Below are 5389 nucleotides of genomic sequence, written 5' to 3'. Positions count from 1 at the left end.
ATCTCTGATCAGAATGGCTTGTACTACATACCTGTGAATGTTCATGAAGATTGTAGATAGAAATAAATTTGGTCTGAAAAAAAAAACGCCATACATACCCCTTACGTTTTTTTTCAGGTGGAGATAATTAGATTTGTCACTGCTCGGCCTACGAATGGACTAGACACCCCTGGGTGGCAGATCTCTGATCAGAATAGCTTGTACTACATGCCTGTGAATGTTCATGAAGATTGTAGATAGAAATAATTTGGTCTGGGAAAAAAAACGGCATACATACCCCTTATGTTTTTTTTCAGGTGGAGATAATTAGATTTGTCACTGCTCGGCCTAGGAATGGACTAGACACACCTGGGTGGCAGATCTCTGATCAGAATGGCTTGTACTACATACCTGTGAATGTTCATGAAGATTGTAGATAGAAATAAATTTGGTCTGGAAAAAAAAACGCCATACCCCCTTACGTTTTTTTTCAGGTGGAGATAATTAGATTTGTCACTGCTCGGCCTAGGAATGGACTAGACACCCCTGGGTGGCAGATCTCTGATCAGAATAGCTTGTACTACATGCCTGTGAATGTTCATGAAGATTGTAGATAGAAATAAATTTGGTCTGGAAAAAAAAACGCCATACATACCCCTTACGTTTTTTTTTCAGGTGGAGATAATTAGATTTGTCACTGCTCGGCCTAGGAATGGACTAGACACCCCTGGGTGGCAGATCTCTGATCAGAATTGCTTGTACTACATGCCTGTGAATGTTCATGAAGATTGTAGATAGAAATAATTTGGTCAGAAAAAAAAAACGGCATACCTTATGTTTTTTTTCAGGTGGAAATAATTTAATTTGTCACTGCTCGGCCTAGGAATGGACTAGACACCCCTGGGTGGCAGATCTCTGATCAGAATAGCTTGTACTACATGCCTGTGAATGTTCATGAAGATTGTATATAGAAATAATTTGGTCTGGAAAAAAAAACGCCATACCCTTACGTTTTTTTTCATGTGGAAATAATTTAATTTGTCACTGCTCGGCCTAGGACTGGACTAGACACACCTGGGTGGCAGATCTCTGATCAGAATGGCTTGTACTACATGCCTGTGAATGTTCATGAAGATTGTAGATAGAAATAATTTGGTCTGGAAAAAAAAACGGCATACATACCCCTTATGTTTTTTTTCAGGTGGAAATAATTTAATTTGTCACTGCTCGGCCTAGGACTGGACTAGACACACCTGGGTGGCAGATCTCTGATCAGAATGGCTTGTACAAGCTATTCTGATCAGAGATCTGCCACCCAGGTGTGTCTCGTCCATTCCTAGGCCGAGCAGTGACAAATCTAATTATCTCCACCTGAAAAAAAACGTAAGGGGTATGTATGGCGTTTTTTTTTTCAGACCAAATTTATTTCTATCTACAATCTTCATGAACATTCACAGGCATGTAGTACAAGCTATTCTGATCAGAGATCTGCCACCCAGGGGTGCCTAGTCCATTCCTAGGCCGAGCAGTGACAAATCTAATTATCTCCACCTGAAAAAAAACGTAAGGGGTATGTATGGCGTTTTTTTTTTCAGACCAAATTTATTTCTATCTACAATCTTCATGAACATTCACAGGCATGTAGTACAAGCAATTCTGATCAGAGATCTGCCACCTAGGGGTGTCTAGTCCATTCCTAGGCCGAGCAGTGACAAATCTAATTATCTCCACCTGAAAAAAAACGTAAGGGGTATGTATGGCGTTTTTTTTTTCAGACCAAATTTATTTCTATCTACAATCTTCATGAACATTCCCAGGCATGTAGTACAAGCTGTTCTGATCAGAGATCTGCCACCCAGGGGTGTCTAGTCCATTCCTAGGCCGAGCAGTGACAAATCTAATTATCTCCACCTGAAAAAAAACGTAAGGGGTATGTATGGCGTTTTTTTTTTCAGACCAAATTTATTTCTATCTACAATCTTCATGAACATTCCCAGGCATGTAGTACAAGCTGTTCTGATCAGAGATCTGCCACCCAGGGGTGTCTAGTCCATTCCTAGGCCGAGCAGTGACAAATCTAATTATCTCCACCTGAAAAAAAACATAAGGGGTATGTATGGCGTTTTTTTTTTCAGACCAAATTTATTTCTATCTACAATCTTCATGAACATTCACACGCATGTAGTACAAGCTATTCTGATCAGAGATTTGCCACCCAGGGGTGTCTTGTCCATTCCTAGGCCGCGCAGTGACAAATCTAATTATCTCCACCTGAAAAAAAACGTAAGGGGTATGTATGGCGTTTTTTTTTTCAGACCAAATTTATTTCTATCTACAATCTTCATGAACATTCCCAGGCATGTAGTACAAGCTGTTCTGATCAGAGATCTGCCACCCAGGGGTGTCTAGTCCATTCCTAGGCTGAGCAGTGACAAATCTAATTATCTCCACCTGAAAAAAAACATAAGGGGTATGTATGGCGTTTTTTTTTTCAGACCAAATTTATTTCTATCTACAATCTTCATGAACATTCACAGGCATGTAGTACAAGCTATTCTGATCAGAGATTTGCCACCCAGGGGTGTCTTGTCCATTCCTAGGCCGCGCAGTGACAAATCTAATTATCTCCACCTGAAAAAAAACGTAAGGGGTATGTATGGCGTTTTTTTTTTCAGACCAAATTTATTTCTATCTACAATCTTCATGAACATTCCCAGGCATGTAGTACAAGCTGTTCTGATCAGAGATCTGCCACCCAGGGGTGTCTAGTCCATTCCTAGGCTGAGCAGTGACAAATCTAATTATCTCCACCTGAAAAAAAACATAAGGGGTATGTATGGCGTTTTTTTTTTCAGACCAAATTTATTTCTATCTACAATCTTCATGAACATTCACAGGCATGTAGTACAAGCTATTCTGATCAGAGATTTGCCACCCAGGGGTGTCTTGTCCATTCCTAGGCCGCGCAGTGACAAATCTAATTATCTCCACCTGAAAAAAAACGTAAGGGGTATGTATGGCGTTTTTTTTTTCAGACCAAATGTATTACTATCTACAATCTTCATGAACATTCACAGGCATGTAGTACAAGCTATTCTGATCAGAGATCTGCCACCCAGGGGTGCCTAGTCCATTCCTAGGCCGAGCAGTGACAAATCTAATTATCTCCACCTGAAAAAAAACGTAAGGGGTATGTATGGCGTTTTTTTTTTCAGACCAAATTTATTTCTATCTACAATCTTCATGAACATTCACAGGCATGTAGTACAAGCAATTCTGATCAGAGATCTGCCACCTAGGGGTGTCTAGTCCATTCCTAGGCCGAGCAGTGACAAATCTAATTATCTCCACCTGAAAAAAAACATAAGGGGTATGTATGGCGTTTTTTTTTTCAGACCAAATTTATTTCTATCTACAATCTTCATGAACATTCCCAGGCATGTAGTACAAGCTGTTCTGATCAGAGATCTGCCACCCAGGGGTGTCTAGTCCATTCCTAGGCCGAGCAGTGACAAATCTAATTATCTCCACCTGAAAAAAAACATAAGGGGTATGTATGGCGGTTTTTTTTTCAGACCAAATTTATTTCTATCTACAATCTTCATGAACATTCACAGGCATGTAGTACAAGCTATTCTGATCAGAGATTTGCCACCCAGGGGTGTCTTGTCCATTCCTAGGCCGCGCAGTGACAAATCTAATTATCTCCACCTGAAAAAAAACGTAAGGGGTATGTATGGCGTTTTTTTTTTCAGACCAAATTTATTTCTATCTACAATCTTCATGAACATTCCCAGGCATGTAGTACAAGCTGTTCTGATCAGAGATCTGCCACCCAGGGGTGTCTAGTCCATTCCTAGGCCGAGCAGTGACAAATGTAATTATCTCCACCTGAAAAAAAACGTAAGGGGTATGTATGGCGTTTTTTTTTCCAGACCAAATGTATTTCTATCTACAATCTTTATGAACATTCACAGGCATGTTGTACAAGCTATTCTGATCAGAGATCTACCACCCAGGGGTGTCTAGTCCATTCCTAGGCCGAGCAGTGACAAATCTAATTATCTCCACCTGAAAAAAAACGTAAGGGGTATGTATGGCGGTTTTTTTTTCAGACCAAATTTATTTCTATCTACAATCTTCATAAACATTCACAGGCATGTAGTACAAGCTGTTCTGATCAGAGATCTGCCACCCAGGGGTGTCTAGTCCATTCCTAGGCCGCGCAGTGACAAATCTAATTATCTCCACCTGAAAAAAAACGTAAGGGGTATGTATGGCGTTTTTTTTTCAGACCAAATTTATTTCTATCTACAATCTTCATGAACATTCACAGGCATGTAGTACAAGCTATTCTGATCAGAGATCTGCCACCCAGGGGTGTCTTGTCCATTCCTAGGCCGAGCAGTGACAAATCTAATTATCTCCACCTGAAAAAAAACGTAAGGGGTATGGCGTTTTTTTTTTCAGACCAAATTTATTTCTATCTACAATCTTCATGAACATTCACAGGCATGTAGTACAAGCTATTCTGATCAGAGATCTGCCACCCAGGGGTGTCTTGTCCATTCCTAGGCCGAGCAGTGACAAATCTAATTATCTCCACCTGAAAAAAAACGTAAGGGGTATGTATGGCGGTTTTTTTTTCAGACCAAATTTATTTCTATCTACAATCTTCATAAACATTCACAGGCATGTAGTACAAGCTGTTCTGATCAGAGATCTGCCACCCAGGGGTATCTAGTCCATTCCTAGGCCGCGCAGTGACAAATCTAATTATCTCCACCTGAAAAAAAACGTAAGGGGTATGTATGGCGTTTTTTTTTCAGACCAAATTTATTTCTATCTACAATCTTCATGAACATTCACAGGCATGTAGTACAAGCTATTCTGATCAGAGATCTGCCACCCAGGGGTGTCTTGTCCATTCCTAGGCCGAGCAGTGACAAATCTAATTATCTCCACCTGAAAAAAAACGTAAGGGGTATGGCGTTTTTTTTTTCAGACCAAATTTATTTCTATCTACAATCTTCATGAACATTCACAGGCATGTAGTACAAGCTATTCTGATCAGAGATCTGCCACCCAGGGGTGTCTAGTCCATTCCTAGGCCGAGCAGTGACAAATCTAATTATCTCCACCTGAAAAAAAACGTAAGGGGTATGTATGGCGTTTTTTTTTTCAGACCAAATTTATTTCTATCTACAATCTTCATGAACATTCACAGGCATGTAGTACAAGCTATTCTGATCAGAGATCTGCCACCCAGGGGTGTCTAGTCCATTCCTAGGCCGAGCAGTGACAAATCTAATTATCTCCACCTGAAAAAAAACGTAAGGGGTATGTATGGCGGGTTTTTTTTCAGACCAAATTTATTTCTATCTACAATCTTCATGAACATTCACAGGCA

Source organism: Borostomias antarcticus, assembly GCF_949987555.1.
Source record: "Borostomias antarcticus genome assembly, chromosome: 24".
Lineage (NCBI taxonomy): Eukaryota > Metazoa > Chordata > Actinopteri > Stomiiformes > Stomiidae > Borostomias > Borostomias antarcticus.
The sequence above is the reverse complement of the archived record's forward strand: the minus strand, read 5'-3'. Positions refer to the sequence as shown.